Source organism: Macrobrachium nipponense, chromosome 5, assembly GCF_015104395.2.
Source record: "Macrobrachium nipponense isolate FS-2020 chromosome 5, ASM1510439v2, whole genome shotgun sequence".
NCBI lineage: Eukaryota > Metazoa > Arthropoda > Malacostraca > Decapoda > Palaemonidae > Macrobrachium > Macrobrachium nipponense.
Window position 1 is genome coordinate 76,906,653 of NC_061107.1, and position 18,398 is coordinate 76,925,050.

Sequence of the window (18,398 nt, forward strand, 5' to 3'; positions counted from 1 at the left end):
CACAATGAACAAGCACACCATAGGGGCCACTGACTTGATATTCAAGCTTCCAAAGAATATCGGTTTCAACCTCCCACCGCTAAAGACCCCCCCCACCCCCCCCCCCCCCCCCCCCCACACCCCCCCCAGACTGCAGCAGTAACTGATCACGATACGGAGCCCCTGAGGGTGACGCGAACCCGTGGCATCTGTGAGTGGCATGCCACCACTAACCGATGTATATAGAATACCAGCGGAGAAGCTAAATCTGGACGCTTGAATAGAGAATACTTTAAATCTGATGATGAAACTTTCATGTCTGAATTCATCAAGAGAGCCGAACTTACAGAACAACCCAGTGCAAAGATGCTGTTGGCCATACCACAATACTACCTTTTTCTTGTTTTTTTTGTTTTTGTTTTTATTTCTCCATGAAGTCCCGTCAGTCCTTTGCCATTTCCATATTCAAAATCTTTCAAGAAACTTATTGCAACAATATGACTATTTTCTCTTTATACAGCACGTCTCCTTTTGCATCTGTCGTCCTAATATCCGTTTGTACTCAGGCTTTATCTATGCTCGTACATTCACTCCCGAAAACTGAATGCCAGACAGGAATATCGAAACAAATTGTGAAAGATACTGCGAAGAAGGATTGAGCTGAATATAGAATTGAGGCCAAAGGCCACAAGCACTGGGACCCATGAGGTCATTCAGCGCTGAAACGGAAATTGGCAGTAAAAGGTTTGAAAGGTGCAACAGGAGGAAAGCCTCGCAGATGCGCTATGAATCAATTGTTACGAGAGGGTGGAAGTAAGATGGAAGAAAGAGAATATGAAAGGAGAAACAGTTAAGCGATAGCGAATGTCATAAGAAGGGCAAAGGAGTATATGTCAAGATGTTAACATAAAGAACCAACGAACGATGAAATTACGACACGAGGTCAGGTGAGCACTTTGTCAAGGGTACTAAATCAAAGGACGAAGGTAAGAAATATATGAACCTCATTTCATATTCATACTTTCGTAAATATTCATGATTTGCAACCCCAGCTATTCATAATATGACGGAGAAAGAAGCAGAGGAGGCCATGATATAAACTACGTCCCACTAACATATGCGGAGACGTGTTAATAATCGTGATTTATTAACATTAATAAAGACTATATTGAACCAAAGAAAAAGTTCTTTCAGTTTTCTTCAGAAGATGGAAAAAGAAACCCATCAAATCACTAGTATAACTTGTTTAATTGTAAGTATTTACACATTATTTTACTCAACACTCGAGTACTTTCAGGCCTTATCTGTGGCCCTTTCTCAAGAGATCTCTTGAGAAAGGGCCACAGATAAGGCCTGAAAGTACTCGAAAGTTGAGTAAAATAATGTGTAAATACTCACAAGTAAACATGTTATACACAATAATTTTGTGGGAATCTTTTTCCAAAGACTTTATTAATAAAGGCAAACTTTGGTAAATGGATGAACACAAGACGCGATGAATTCTCAAATCTGTGAAATCTGATAAAAAGTTCAATTCTGAAATAAAAATTAATTTTCTTTAAAAACAAATTCTGGGAGCTTTAAGACATGGACAGCATGAATTTCAAGGCAATCTTCTGTACCAGAAAGGTAGATAATATTTTTAGCAATTAGATAAAATTTGAACTTGGTTTTACGAGCATAGAATGATAGGTGTGTTTATTCATTATCAAGACAGGGACAAGAGTTATGAAATGAGGCAAATGTAAATATACTTAAGTGTGGTAATGAAGGATAAGCTAATTCCACAGCACAAAGAATTCAGAACTGACGGGCAGATATAAATTTAGAGCTACGAATATATATAGGACCAACGAGAGATTGAAAGAAATGCATATAATAAGGCTAGGCACAGAATGAAAGGAAAAATTAGTGAATAATACCTACGGTGCGTACAAGGGAAACCGGCAGAAGGATGGAGAGAGAGAGAGAGAGAGAGAGAGAGAGAGAGAGAGAGAGAGAGAGAGAGAGAGAGAGAGTCTATATGTTAATTCAATTGTAGAATTCAGTAGCAGCATTCTTTTCGAATGAAGTATGCCCTAATGAATCCCTTTTTTTTTTCTCATTTTCCAAAATCAACTCTTCACCGACACATGGGCGCACACTAGATCATTATCATAAATGTAATAACGGCATTCATCACATCCACAGGTGCGACAAAAATGAATATTCACTTGTCCAAAAATATGCATTTTATGAAGACACGTCAGGGAGAGGGGAAGGGCGCACCGTCGGTGCTTCTATTTGAAATACCCTCCCTCTCTCTCTCTCCTCTTCTCTCTCTCTCCTCCCTAAGATGCCACGTATTGTCAAACATATCAAAAGTTTATAATTATAACGTCATGTTCTTCAACCACAATGACGACGACAAGAATTTATTATGACACGCAGTTTATTTCTGACCAAGGGAGAAGGTGGCATGTATGAAAAGATCTGGTTTTTTTTTGTTTTTTTCTTTCCACTCAATTTATCAGATTTCGTGACAGCCTCATCTGCACATTTTAAATACATTGCCTTATATTCGTCTCCAACGGTCTTCAAGGCATGTACAAAGATCATATCAAAAATAAACCACACATGCACAAACACACACACACTGTAAAATCTATTGGACTGGGCATGAACAAAATGCAAGGAAGGCCATTCCAAAGTTTCAGAGTACAGAAATGCAGGAATTCTCTGGAACTGGGCAACGTCACAACACAGCATTCCAGAGAGCATGTAGGCTGATGCTATGAATAAGAGTTGCGCACACAACTCCTTGTAGCGCGGGCACTAAGCCTTTTAATAAATATCAAATATTCTGGCAATGAGTTAAATCCTAACTGGGCACAATTACCAGTGTTTGGGAAAAGGAAAATAATTCTGAGCAGTCGTGGATGTCCATGAAATAGAACAATATTCCAGTGACGGCAGAAGAAAAGATCTCGAGTCGCCTCTATATAGATTCAAGAACCCTTCAGATTAACCGAGTCAAAATCAATTTTAAAATAGAACTGAGCAACTAAATAACATGTGAACTGGCATCCACAGTCCAGAGAAGATGAAGAAGAACCTGTACTGGTGCCAACTGCATTTGCATAGCAATATGGGACCGACACAGTCTTGCATGATTGCCGCTCATTTGACAAAATGCTTGTATAGGACACACACAATCGACAGAATGTGTCGATTATTGAGAAGGAACCCTTACTTCTTTTTAAAAATAACACATCTCGACAAATTGAAGGTGTCAGTTTTCTAGTTCCTAGTTGGGCACTTAAGTCATAGACTAAAATATGATACCAAGGATTTGGGTACTTGAGCTCAGGGTTACTGGCACAATATTCATGCAACAAGTAATGCAGATTTCGTCTCGTAAATTCAAGTGAGCGTTGCTGGTAAGATTGAAGGCTTCAAATTGCTATGCACTCCAAACTAAAAAAACCTCGAAAGATTATAAAAACAAGTAAAAAAAAAAAAAAAAAAAAAAAAAGCGCCGCAATTTCTTCTGCGTATTCGAGTTTTCTGTACAACGTATAATGCTGTATAAAACCATCAGCTACGACCGGTAGCGCTTCAGTTGCTTCCATGATGCGGTAGAATGATGGTGCGTTCACGCCTCCATAAAGCGCTGCCAGATGCACGATCCATGGCTACTTTTAACCTCAAATTAAAAACTAACGAGTTTAGAGGGTTGCAATTTGGTATGTTTGATGACTGAAGGGTGGATAATTTACATACAAATTTGTAGCCCTCTAGCCTCTGTAGATTTTTAGATCTGAGGGAGGACAGAAAAAAGTGCGGGAAAAATACAGTGCGGACGGACGGACAAAGCCGTCACAATAATTTTCTTTCAAGCAAGTCTCACAATATACTCTACATCTGAAAAACTTCTAGAAATACATGCAATACTTCACGTTGGGCCATAAACCATAGCTACCTAAGATTCGCTACTAACGTCTGTGTAATTGCCTTAACAGAAAGGAACCCACTGAATTATTAATCGTGAGTTGCCCGCCCGCAAAGGAATCCAAAACTATTCATTCAGCTTCCTTCACGCCCATCGCCTTTAATGACGGACTACTGCATTTGAAATGGATGAAGTACTACATGAAACTGTCTTCAATTCAACATGGCGCTGACAACTATGACATATATGCGGTTCGAATTTGATTTTTATCCGCGAAACTTACAACAATCACGATGACATCTGAGGAATATTTGGTGAGAAATCTCAGGAATATTTGGTATCGTCACTAAGCTTGCATTACTCGTCTAAATATTCCCAATCTGATATCACCTTCAAAGTATGGCATAATTAGCAGATCGATAATTTCATTAAAAATGAGCCATAATAAATCACAAACGACACGAAGAATGAATGCTAAAGCCCTTATTCATTACTAACTTGGTTACTGGACGGAAAATATTCAGGAATTTCATCTGCAGTATATCCTTTGTACACAAATGTCACAACCCAACCGTTTGCTGTATTCAAAATTCTTCGGTCCTGAAGTCTGATATATATATAATTTAATATTCTATATATATATATAGATATATATATATATAATTATATCATATATATATATATGTATGGATATATATATTATATATATATATATATATATATGATTATTTCACTACAGGTAAACGGCGCGCTTGCATGCAAAACCTGATATATCTAAAACGCAAAAATGCTGCTAAGGAAACCAAGTCCTTCTCCCTGCAGAAAATTTTGACCGGCTTTCGAATTTAACCAAAAAGTGACTTGTATATGGAAAATATCACACAGCTACCGTGAAATAAAAGACATGAATGAAATTGCTCTTAATATCGTACAACCTGGATTGGTGAAGAAATCCACAATGATGTCAATGTAAATATTGTTGTTAAAAAATCCACAATTCTATATTAAAATATATTTCTAAGTAAAAAACAAAGACTTTCGAATGCTTGAACGGTGTTCCTCATCAGCGTAGACGTTAAAATATATTAAAACTATGTACAAAACAAGGGCTTTCGAGAACATGCTTGATTCTCCTTCTCAATCTGACTAAAGCAGTAACGTTAGCATCAAAGTCAAATCATTTCTTTCCTTCTTTTTTATCCGGGATTGATAAAAAAAGAATGTTTTAACTTTAACATCTATAAAAAGACGAACGTGAATGGAAAACACGGAGGACAAACCAGCAAAAGAAATGCTTGTCCATCACAAAGATGAAACCTTTCATAAATGAATAATACTATAATTGCGTATTCATTGCATTTCTCACTTTCAAGTGACCATATTTGCTGTCAAAAAAATGCACGAATATAGAGCGACGAGGGATTTCAACTTCAAAATAGTTTTCAGAAGACCTCCAGCCATCATACATTTTTCAGTTAACACGCGACAGATAATTATCGAAAGCTTTCTCACTAATGGTTTATTGGAATTAGAACATAAAACGTAGGCCAAAGATCAAACTCGGGGGCCTATGAGGTCATTAAGCCCTGAAAGGGAAATGGCGAGGGAAGGTTTGAAAGGTGTAACAGGAGGAAAACCTCAAAGCAGTTGCACTATGATGAAACAAATATAAGAAGAGGGTGGAGAGTAAGATGGAAGAATCAGAATATGTACGGAGGTGCGGTAAAAGGAATGGAAGGGGTTGCAGCTAGGGCCCAAAGGGAGGCTGCAAAGAACCTTAACTAATACTTACAGTGCACCTCACGCGGCTAACTGTTTACAATGGAAATTCCTTCAACATTATAGGGTCATATTTGACCATCCACCATGGTCAGAATTTCATCAACCGTGTATTATCCTCTAAAAATTGACAGCGCGTAACAAGTATACAGAGCCACGCCCAAGAGAAGGAAACCTTTAAACGAAACTCATTTTGACTTTACGATGGAAATTCCCTCAACATTATAAGGGGCAGATTTGGACCATCCACCATGGTCAGAATTCATCAAACCGTGTATTTTGTCCTCTAAAAATTGACAAGCGGGGGGGGGGGGGGGCGGTAACAAGTATCAGAGCCACGCCAAGAAGGAACTTTAAACGAAACTCATTTTGACTACGACTGAATCCTCTCAAAGACATCGTACGGAAGGATACAAATCACGACAATAATCCTCGGAGCGTTCAGCGTTTGTTCGTGAATTTATGACACCCAAAGATATAATACCGTGAAGGGGTCGACAGAGGACGTTGTTAACATCTTTTCTATATGTTAACTAGAGAGAGAGAGAGAGAGAGAGAGAGAGAGAGAGAGAGAGAGAGAGAGAGAGAGAGAGAGAGAGGGAGCTAGCTTCTTGCTGCAGACATTTTCATTATGAAAAATTGGAAGGTTTTATTTTAATTTTACCAAGAATCTTTCATTTTGCTTTAAAGAATTGAAGAAACTGTGCTTTATATATATATATATATATATATATATATATATATATATATATATATGAGAGAGAGAGAGAGAGAGAGAGAGAGAGAGAGAGAGAGAGAGAGAGAGAGAGAGAGAACTAGCTTCTCGGCTCCAGACATTTTCATGAAGAAAAATTGAAAGGTTTAACTTTTATCAAGAATCTTTCATTTTGCTTTAAAGAAATTAAAAAAAAACTTGTTTTACTCATAAGAGAAATGTGGAATACTCGCAATTAACCTTCTCAATAATGATATATTTTCATGGAAAAGAAGAAGAAGAAGAAGAAGAAGAAGAAGAGGAAAAAGAAGAAGGGTTTACGTAAGCCATGAGGAGAGTCGAACGGATAAAATTAATCTATCATGGTTTTCCGGTCGCCCACAGATTGTAACTTCCAAACAGCTTTGCTCTAAAACCACTTGATTCAATGAAACCTCCGATACGCGCAACAGAATACAGATGCAAAAACGCAAATTTTTCACTAAAGTATTATTATTATTATTATTATTATTATTATTATTATTGAACTAAGGAACCTCCGTAGCGAGGCTATAATATTGGCAATTAAAAGCCACAGTAGTGTTAAATATATATTTTTTGTACAATGCTAGGATTGAAGAGGGATACGGAGCAGTATCCGGAAGTTTCTCCTAGTAATCTTTAGCATTGTACAAAAATATATTTTTAACACTACTGTGGCTTTTAATTGCCATCATCATCATCATTATTACTATTATTATTATTATTTTTTTTTTTTTTTTTTTTTTTTTTTTTTTGCTCTATCACAGTCCTCCAATTCGACTGGGTGGTATTTATAGTGTGGGGTTCCGGGTTGCATCCTGCCTCCTTAGGAGTCCATCACTCTTCTTACTATGTGTGCCGTTTCTAGGATCACACTCTTCTGCATGAGTCCTGGAGCTACTTCAGCCTCTAGTTTTTCTAGATTCCTTTTCAGGATCTTGGGATCGTGCCTAGTGCTCCTATGATTATGGGTACGATTTCCACTGGCATATCCCATATCCTTCTTATTTCTATTTTCAGATCTTGATACTTATCCAATTTTTCCCTCTCTTTCTCTTCAACTCTGGTGTCCCATGGTATTGCGACATCAATGAGTGATACTTTCTTCTTGACCTTGTCAATCAACGTCACGTCTGGTCTGTTTGCACGTATCACCCTATCCGTTCTGATACCATAGTCCCAGAGGATCTTTGCCTGATCGTTTTCTATCACTCCTTCAGGTTGGTGCTCGTACCACTTATTACTGCAAGGTAGCTGATGTTTCTTGCACAGCTCCAGTGGAGGGCTTTTGCTACTGAATCATGCCTCTTTTGTACTGGTTCTGTGCAAGTGCCGGGCATTCACTTGCTATGTGATTTATTGTTTCACTTTTCGTATTGCACTTCCTACATATGGGAGAGATGTTATTTCCGTCTATCGTACTTTGAACATATCTGGTTCTTAGGGCCTGATCTTGTGCCGCTGTTATCATCCTTCAGTTTCCTTCTTTAGCTCTCCCCTCTGTAGCCATTGCCAATTGTCATCGCTGGCTAGTTCTTTAGTCTGTCTCATGTATTGTCCGTGCATTGGTTTGTTGTGCCAGTCCTCTGTTCTTTCTGCTTTCTCCTGTCTCTGTATATTTCTGGGTCTTCGTCTGCTTTTATTAGTCCTTCTTCCATGCACTCTTTAGCCACTTATTATATTATTATTATTATTATTATTATTATTATTATTATTATTATTATGCAAAAGATGAACACTATTCATATGGAACAAGCCCACAAGGGACGTTTAACTTTAAATTCAAGCTTCCAAAGAATACGATGCTCATGAGGAAGTAATAGAAGGTAAAAAGAATTACATAATGAAGACGTCTCACTTATTAAAAAGAAAAAATAGATTAATAAACAGATAAAAATGTTTTAAAATGCAAGGAGAATAACAGCATAAGATTTCCTCAAGACAGCTTTCATCTCATTATGAAGAGTAATATTTCTCTTGATGTCAGCCCTTTGATCGTCACTTTTACCCTTTTATCTTTCTTTCCGGCTAAATCATTTAATGTCACATTAAAAATAAGTATTGCAATGATCAGTACGTTCTTGTACCAGGATTCTATTCTTATTTTAACCTCAAAGGAAGAAGTCGAAAATCTAATACTGAAGAATAAAACAAATAAAGAAGAAAAAAATTCGGCAGATAAACGAGTTATGTCATCTCTACCTCGACTCGTCAGCTGTTTCAACCACACCCGAAGTCTGCCATTTTTGGGTCGAAGAGCCTAATCCAGGTATCCCTGACCTCTTGGCCCGATGTGGCATGGCGTGGGTGCACCTCATCTAGCCCAGGGGCAAAGTACATGCTACAACCTGGAGATGCAGGAGATGAATACCCGAAGATACCCGCCGAGCCGCCGACGAGGGTATACCTTGCTTCCACCCACCAAGCCACCCCCTCGCTCTCACCCGTGCGAAATTTTGCCATCTGATTCGAACAGAAGAATAATTCTCGTTATCCGGGAGTATTGCGTCACTGCCACGCTGGAATATCCTTGCTAGCATCGGCAATATTACTTTCGGATACGAGGAGACGCCGACACAAGCGCGAAAATCGCCGATTGCGCGATCGCATCGCCTCGGGGCCCTTGTTGTCTCGCTCGATGATTATTGTGGATCCGGTAGGGCGGGAGGCCACCTCTCGCGGGCGATGACCTCGCTCCTCTGCAACGCCAACTTCCTCGCAAAAGAGGAAGCGGAAGACGATGCCAGGTGAATCATCAAAGGGGGGTGGGGGGTGCCCTCTTCAGAATTCTGCGTTCTATTCTCCTATCTCTTTTCTGTTTGATTATTCGTCTATTCATCTCTACCTGGCTTCCAGTCAACCAGTTCTCCTGCTTGTTCACGCAGGTGATAATCTAATGCGTTAGTAATTGACTCACAGGATTTATTAACAATAAAAATGACTCATTGGTGTAAGGTATAAGTAGAACCTGAAACTGGAAATCTGATTTAAAAAAAGCTAAAAAGAAAAAGAAGATACAAATCATGTGGACGGAAAGAAAGAATAAAATGAAGAAATACACTCGAGATTCACCATTCACTCAGCAAGTATTTGTAAACAAGAAAAAAAAGGGAATAACAAACAGCTGCACAAACACACTGAAGAAAACAGGAGGCTGAGCGTTAACGTCTATCACCTTTACTTAAAGCCTATGTTAGGACAAGAGGCGAATCAAGTGTATGTTGTACCTTCGCAAAGGAGTGTTTACCTGCCGCTATCCCGATCTCTTCATGGGATTTACCTGCAGACGCCGCCTCGGATTTCGGGATTGGCGATCGAGAATTAAACCCCCACCCCCCTTTTTTTTGTAGTGCGCCATCTATCTATCCTGATAATATACAACGCAGGATTTAGGTCCAACGCCAAACGCTGGCACCTATGAGGTCATTCAGCGCTAAAATGGAAACCGAGAGTAGCAAGGTTTGAGAGACGTAACAGGAGGAACACCTCGCTGTTAAACTGTGAATCGATTGTTAGGAGAGGGTGGAAAGTTAAGATTGACGGGAGAGACTACGAACGGAGGTACAGTAAAAGGGATGAAAAGGGTTGCAGCTATAGGGGCCGAAGGGACGCTCGCTGTAAAAGAACCTTAAGCAATGCCTACAATGCACCGCATGAGGTGCACTGACGGCAGACTCCCCCTACGGCGATCTATCTTTGGGCATGGCAGCTAAGAGACCCAGGATGACCCCTATGCTCCCTTCTTGGCTTATGACCAAGGTTGCGTTACGGGAGGAAGTGATCGACATTCCTGTTCTCGTGACGTCATGACGTCCTATCCATCATCAGTTTAGGTAGAATCATTATCAACATTTAAAAGTAAAATCGCTTGTCACTTCAGCAGTGTTTATATACTTCATCTACTTCAGTATAAAAAGCAGCATCACAATCATAAGTCCTTCTTGATCTGTTGCACCAGGATATTGATGCTCATTTTCAAGCATCAATATAGTCAGTGTTCTACGGGCTGCTCTATGAGCAAGAACCCGTGCTGGCATAAGGCCAGCTTAATCTAAAACAACACTCATAGTCAGTTTCTTTAAAAGTTATCCGTTTAAAAAAAAAAAAACAGTCTGTCATTTCGAAACGTATCTAATTAAATAGTTTCATTCATAATACAAAAATATCCATTTAATCACCTTCAACGTCAACAACAACAAAATATTTACTTGAGAAACAAAAGAAGACTTATTCTAACAGCAGCCTGATTCCCGTTTCGCTCGAGTATTCGGTCGAAGAAAACTCGATCCGAGTAAACAGATGCATATCTTCAAGAGAGAGAGAGAGAGAGAGAGAGAGAGAGAGAGAGAGAGAGAGAGAGAGAGAGAGAATGATGTCGTTCTGCGACGAAACGGCCTGTTCAATACTTGGTGTAACTCATCGCACAGAATGAGACAAAAACTCTTGGGTTTTCCTCATGGCAGAAAATGAGACAAAAAACTCACAGGCCCTCATCCTCCGTGCGAGTGTGTGTTTTTTTTCAACCCCCGAAACGAGATGCAAAACGCAAGTGAGTCCCAACAAAGACGAGTGAGATAGTGGCAGGTGGTGAAGGTCATGGCAGCTGGCTCATGAGAGAGAGAGAGAGAGAGAGAGAGAGAAGAGAGAGAGAGAGAGAGAGAACAGCTATTACAGTTTTGTTGAAGAAACGTCCTCGCTCTTTTCATGAGAGAGAGAGAGAGAGAGAGAGAAGGAGGGGGGTGACAGCTATTACGTTGAAGTAATGCTCCTCGTTGTTTTCTTAAGAAGAGAGAGAGAGAGAGAGGGAGGAGGAGAGGAGAAGAGAAGAGAGACAACCGCTATTACAGTTTTGTTGAAGAACAAACGTTCCTCGCTCTGTTTTCATGAGAAGAGAATGAGGATAGAGGAAGGGGGAGGGGGGGACAGCTATTACGTTGAAGTAATGCTCCTCGTTGTTTCTTAAGAGAAGAGAGAGACGATTTTTGAGAGAGGAGAGAGACCGAAGAGAGATTGAGAAGAGAGCGAGGAGAGCGGAGAGAACAGCTATTACTAGTTTTTGTTTGAAGAAACGTCCCTCGCTCTTGTCATGAGAGAGAGAGAAGAGAGAGAGAGAGAGAGAGAGAGAGAAGGAGGGGGTGACCAGCTATTGCGTTGAAGTAATGCTCCTCGTTGTTTTCTTGAGAGAGGAGAGAAGAGAGGGATGAGAGAGAGAGAGAAGGGAGGAAAGTTCACGTGGGAAACCTAACACCAGGGCAACCAAGGGAAAGAGGCCTACTTACAAAACAGGAAAACAAAGCATGAAACTCTTTCATATATAAATCACTATAATGAATAATAAATAACTACAATCACTACTCAATACGAAAAATATATAACGAATTTCAGTGAAAACAAAGATCTTTGGAAACGCAAAGGTTGGAAAAAGACGTTGGGAAAGAATGGATAAGGACGATTTCAAAGGAGGGGAGTCAGGGAGGTGGGGTAGGAGGCGGCTGGGGAGGGTGGCTGGGTGTCAGGGGGTGGGCTAGGAAGGGAGTAGGGACTGCAAGGAGTTACTACGTTGGTCTGGCGACGGCGGCGACGGCACCGGGGTCCCCGGGGGGTAAGAGGGTCTGCTCCTCTCGGATAGCAGTGGTATAGCAGTGGTAGTAGTCGTCCGTCGTAATGGTGGTGGAGTGGGGAGTTGAGGGCTGGCAGTGTGTCAGAGTAGAGTGTGGAGTGGTGGTACAGTGAGCACTAGTGTCGAGGTGGAAGTGGAGAGTGGAGAGGAGACTACAAACTGAGTCTGAGACTAGTCAGGGACTCAGGGTCCAGTGTGGAAGGACTTCAGAGTGAGGTGACGTGAGCGCAGTGCAGTCGAGTCCTACTTTCGAGTGTCGCAACTCCTTCCCTCGAGAGGACGGACGGACAGACAGACAGACAGAGAGAGGATGAGAGCCCCGGAGGACTGACTGCGGCACCAGACTACCCTAGGCAGTGGCGAATGCCGTCGTCTGTCAGTGTTAAGTGATGCAATCGTGAAAAATATCGAAGCCTGCTATCCCGTGTGTCCTTTGCTATCCTGCGAGGATAAGAGGCATCCTAAGTGCAGGGATGTCGCGGCACCCACGCCTCCTCCTCCTCCTCCTCCTTCCCCAGCCTGACATTCGTTACGTGACGCCCCTGTCACGCAGTCTAAAATATGGATTCGCGTGGAGGTGATCTGACGTCATACGTGTTAATGGCTGTTAAATGAAATCGGGTGGTGTTCTGAAAAGGTGTGGCATTTTGAACTGTAAACAGAAAGGATAAAAATAAATTACAGATATAGTATGTTTTGATATGACGTTCGTTAAATTGAATAGATGATGAGTTGCTCTTGACATAATATAGCAAACAGTACCAGAGAACAACATAGGAAAGAAAACAAATGGAAAAGGTAAGGAAGCTTGTATTGTTTATTCATAAATAAATTAATAAACTTAACAAGATTATCCGTAGACCAGTTAGTTCTAAACAGCATAACCTAGGGAAGGAGACTGAGAATAACAATCCCCAGAGAGGAAACTCTCAGAGTACGAAATAGTTGTTTTAGGGAGCGTTTCTCTCTTCTTCCTTTTTATCAGTATATAAAAATTCTATATACAAAGTTAGCTTGCGTTTTCTTTAGTTAAATCCAAAGTGAATATGGAAAGGAACTAAATACTAAACACTATTTTCATCAGAGGATAACTTGGAAATTTTTTTAAATTTATTGCGAAAAACTGGACCATCATTACTTTCTTGATGCCATATCAAAAGGACCCTTATGCGTTTCGGTGATTACAAGTTATGAAATCAATAATTTATTTCCTGAGAGAAAATTTCATCTCCTCATTTCTCAAGTGTTTACTACCCGCGCATAAAAGAATATTTTTTTTTATTTTTCGTATAAGTCAGTTGAAAAAAAATACTCCTAAAACGCTCATGAATCGCTCACATACTCTCAATCAAAATATTCTGAGGACTCGCAACCGCCAGTGAATCTGCGACCTCGTGTCTGACCTGACCTCTTCTGTATCGATCATCTCCTTTTTTTTCTTTTCTAGAAGGGTGACAAGTGTAGAAGATTTATACTAATTCTAATGCATAAACTCTTACAGTAGTATATCTTTTATATAGTGTAGCAGTAAATTAATTAATTAATTAATTAATATTAATAATAATGATAAAAATAATACTGATAATATATTATTATTGTTATTGAAAAATAAACCCACAAAATTACTGTGTATAGAGTGTTTACTTATAAATATTTACATTTTATTCTTATAAGTAAACACGTTATACACAATAATTTTGTGGGTTTCTTTTTCAATATTCAGAAGAAAACTGAAAGAAATTTTTTGTTTGGTTCGTTGTTGTTGTTGTTGTTATTATTATTATTATTATTATTATTATTATTATTATTATTAGGACAAATAATATGATAAAAACAACAATAACAATAATAAAATATTATTATTATTATTATTATTATATTATTATTATTATTATTATATATTATTATTATTATTATTATTATTAATATCTCGGACATGAACAGAACACTGGAGATATGAAGGAAAACCCAAAATTTACGACTGCTCAAACTGAAACTCGACTAATATACAGCATACAGCAAATTTCAGTAATGCTTTGCGATTACGCAAAGTCTTTAGTGGTTCCCAACTTATTTTTTCGGAGGGACGCTCACTGGGTCAAGGTTACGGGTCTACGAGGTGTGGTTGGAATATATATCCTGATAACTAGGAAAGTATTCTCTGTCGTTAGTCTTACGTAAAATTGACGTTCAAAAAAATATATGAATTAAAAAGTATTGATTATAAATAGTTCCCTTGATAATAACAACAACGTTGACACGATAATGATTATGATGTCAGTTATTTGCGCACATTGGAACAGACTAGGCTCTTGTTATACTGTATAAACATATAAATTCAGTGATCGCTTCGAATGGAATCCAATACAAATTCATTTCTATGGGCCTGCATGCAATTTCAACAATACTGCGAAAAAGGTTCCCCCAAAAATTGCTTTGTTCACGACAGGTATGTTGAGTACAGACTTATTTTTTTTACCATCTAATGGACAAACCTAAAAAAATAGCTTATGCAAATACGGTTATCCGCTCCGACCTCTACCCACGTTTACCACTGACATTTGGATTAAGAAAAAAAATTATATATATACATATATATATGTATGTATATATATATGTATATATATATATATATATATATAATATATATATATATATATATATATATATACACACACACACACAAGTATTCCCTTTAAAGAAGGAATGCAATTTAGGGACCATCTTCGTAAAACGTCTCTACATTCCTGTGTTTACGCCCATTAGTAGGCGGGGCTGCTAGGTGTTACAGCGCCCACAATTCAGTTAGCTGCTTATCTTCAGACTGACTGGCAGTGATAGCCAAGTCAAGTGCATTCGCACCATAGAATTATTGGTATCTATGGGAAGGAACAGCTGGGCCAATGTCAACAAACAAAACACGGGCTCATCTGCATAATCGTTTGGGCAAAAGTTGCGAGAGGACCAATCGGCGGGATTTTTTGTTTTTCTTTCTTCTGTCTCCCAGGCATGATTGGATACACAAACAAAGTGCCACACCAGGGTATTGCAGATGCAGGTGAAGGTTTGTGAATTTCAGGGGTATTCAAAGTGACCTCACTTCGCTGTTACGCGGGTTAAAGGATTATACCTTTTCGAGGACTTCCCGAGAGTTTGCATTTTCATGAATTTAGAGGCATAGAAAGAGAGGGACATTTGGTTAACAAATTTGATTAAAAGAATTGCAGATATCCACGCTCCCACAACAGCAATTTAGCTTTATTTGATTCTGCTTAACGAATGTAATTTTCAATTACTTCTCGTTGTATGCAGAAAGTAAAAAAAGCCAGCCAGCGCTTTCGATGCTCGTCTAACGAGATTTGCATGGAAACGGCAAAATGCCGCGGCTGACGTTAAAGCAAATTAAAAAGTCAATTTCATCCATATCATAATCCAGTGTTTAAGCTTCTTATGGGAGGGGAAACGAGTTGGGGCCGTTTTGTGAAATATCCATCGGGACTTTGCTGACCTGAACAGTAAAGTGTTTTCATGATAGATATAGTCCGGTGGGATGTGTCGGACCTACAGTGGGTGTTGGGCATATAGCAGATTCACATCAACCGTGCATCTGATGTCTAGGCCCGTCCCTTACGACGCTCCTGATTGGCTGTTGATAAGCCAATCACAGGGCTGGAAACTCTCAGTCTCTCTAGAGAGTTCACATAGGCAGGATTTGTGTTCCACCTCTCCTGAGGGATGCTTTTGAAAAACGTATCCCTCAGGAGAGGTGGAACATACACCCTCCCTATGTGAACTCTCTAGAGAGACTGAGAGTTTCCAGCCCTGTGATTGGCTTATCAACAGCCAATCAGGAGCGTCGTAAGGGACTGGCCTAGACATCAGATGAACGGTTGATGTGAATCTACTATAGCATCTTCAACCTGAAAGACGCGCAAAGAAACAGACACTGATTATCAATATAGTTTTCCAAAGAAAACTCATAATCACACGAGTCAATAAAATGGAAAGTAAATTCACAGTAGTATGCGTGTTTGGTTTTGTTATTCAAAATATATGCAGCAGAAAGCTTTCGAAGGACCTAGCAGGTCATCGAAAGCTTTCTGCTGTGTATATATATTTAGATAACAAAATCAAACAGGTATTCTACTGTGGATTTACTTTACTTTCCCACTATAGTTTTCAATATCTTAATTACGGTCTTCATGCTTCATAGCAAGCAATTATTGTAAAAAACCACCTCAAACTATAATAATGACAATAATAAATAAAAAATTGGTAACTGTATGCATTTCATTCCACTCGATTTAATTTGCAAATGGAATTTCACAATACCAATATATGACGCCTTTTACCATTGTAACCACCACTGCAGAACAGGTTAATGTTATGCATATCGTCGACTTATGCAAACATAAGTGTCACTGATATTTAAAGGAGCAGGAAAAATGCCAACAGCAGCACGCGTTATCAAACGAATTCTCTTTAACGTTGTTTTTTTTTCACAGCACATAAGAATAAATTACCTTGGAAATTTAAAATGTTGGGTTTGCCCTACTTCGATTACCTATAAAGTTATTTAATGCGGCACTTTGGTATTCTGTCAAAATAGCATAAGAAAAAAAAGAAGAGAAGCAACGAAGGTCTGAGACCGTATTAGCACGCCAAGGCAAATCGTGTAAGGGTCAAGTACTGGTGTTCAGACTCGGATAACAGTCTGATATAACGGAGACCTGACAAAAAAGACAAATGAAAACCACGACGCTTTAATAATAATAATAATAATAATAATAATAATAATAATAATAATAATAATAATAATAATAAAGTCCTCACCAAATAAAATACTGAACGCCATTAAAAGATTTTTAACCTCAGTTCTTATAAGCTGTATAGCTGACAAGATTAAAATAAGTAATAAATTTTACTAGTAATTCCCAATTTATTCGCTTTTAAACTCATTCTTACTAGCACAGATGATGAATTCATTCCCGTCTGCGTAATAACAAATCCTTAGCCTCGAGATCTTATTCCTAAGCCCTTATTAAAAGGTCAAGAGTAGTTTGCAGAACGAAAGGATCAGGGCTCTGTCACTATCTCCAAACATAAGATTAATTTTAATTTATATTGAAAGACACGTATATAACGAAGCTGTGCATTTATTCCCGAACTTGAGCTGTATCAAGGTGCCTATACCATTTCAGATTTTTTTAAAAATTATATTAATTATCATTTATATTGAAAGACACGTATATAATGAATCTATGTATGTCTTCCTAAACTTAAGCTCTATCAGAGTGGCTATACGATTTCAGATTTTTAACAAAATTATGTTAATTATAATTTATATTGAAAGACGCGTATATAATAAAGCTATGTATTTCCTCCTGAAGTTGAGCTCTATCAGAGTGGCTATACGATTTCAAATTTTAAAAGAATTATATTGATTATAATTTATATTGCAAGACAAGTATATAACGAAGCTATGTATTTCGTCCTGAACTTAAGCTGTCTCAGTGGCAATACGATTTCAGATTAAAAAAAAATTATATTGATTATAATTTATGTTGAAAGAAGCGTATATAATGAAGCTATGTATTTCTTCCTGAACCTAAGCCCTATCAGAGTGGCTATACGATTTCAGATTTTGAAAAAAAATTATATTAAATCCATATGGCGATTTGGTTCAAACCGGCTGAACTGATATCACCGGGAATGGGAAAACCTCCAATAGCATTCCCTTCCCTTTCAAAGACGGGGTGCTTTATGAACCATTCGTTGGTCAGCTCGGTTTCCTCTATTCGAACAAAAATTTGCCCGTCATCAGACCTAATTCCGGAATCCGAGGCTCTTGGCCCGAATCGTTTACCGATGGGAGATGCCGATGTCACGTCAGCTCCCACGAGAAAAAAAAAAATTCCAGTTCTTGCCAGAGCCAGAGACGTCATTTATTCTTAACAAAACATTAAATAAATAAATAAATAAAATAAAAATATCAAAATGTGAAATGAAACAATATCACAATGGAATGTTTTAACTTACAGCTCGAGTCGATCATCCATTCCCAGTTTGTTTTCCTGCGCTCTCTCTCTCTCTCTCTCTCTCTCTCTCTCTCTCTCTCTCTCTCTCTCTCTGCCTGGTGGTCTCGATTCCGCCCTGCAAAAGGATACATTGACATTATTAATCTATTTCATAACCTATTTGTTTTTGTCTTTACATGTTTAATGGCTGACTAAAAGCAGCCTTATAATAAGGCTACTTTTATATTCGTACATATGAACGTTATGTGGAATAAAAAAATATCATCGTTAATAATATCTTTATGTTTGACGTATTTCATAATTTTATTGGACGTA

The 18,398-nt window shown here is 38.6% G+C and overlaps 2 protein-coding genes across 11 annotated transcripts in view; one reads left to right on the top strand and one right to left on the bottom strand.

The window, feature by feature from the left end:
- Window positions 1-18,398, bottom strand: part of LOC135215424 (peroxisomal trans-2-enoyl-CoA reductase-like) — a 468,052-nt gene that overhangs the window by 266,370 nt on the left and 183,284 nt on the right. The window contains exon 1 of one of the 6 annotated variants that reach the window (XM_064250056.1): window positions 18,085-18,105. The exons of the other annotated variants lie outside the window; for them this stretch is intronic. The gene's annotated coding sequence lies outside the window, so the exon portion shown is untranslated. Of the gene's footprint in view, window positions 1-18,084; window positions 18,106-18,398 lie in introns of those variants that run through there. 6 annotated transcript variants of the gene reach the window in all.
- The window catches only part of LOC135215426 (uncharacterized), a 196,097-nt gene continuing 189,730 nt past the window's right edge, over window positions 12,032-18,398 (top strand). For 2 of the 5 annotated variants that reach the window (XM_064250064.1, XM_064250063.1), the window contains exon 1: window positions 12,045-12,843. The gene's annotated coding sequence lies outside the window, so the exon portion shown is untranslated. Of the gene's footprint in view, window positions 12,844-18,398 lie in introns of all 5 variants that reach the window. The other 3 variants (XM_064250067.1, XM_064250066.1, XM_064250065.1) reach the window with 3 other exon arrangements.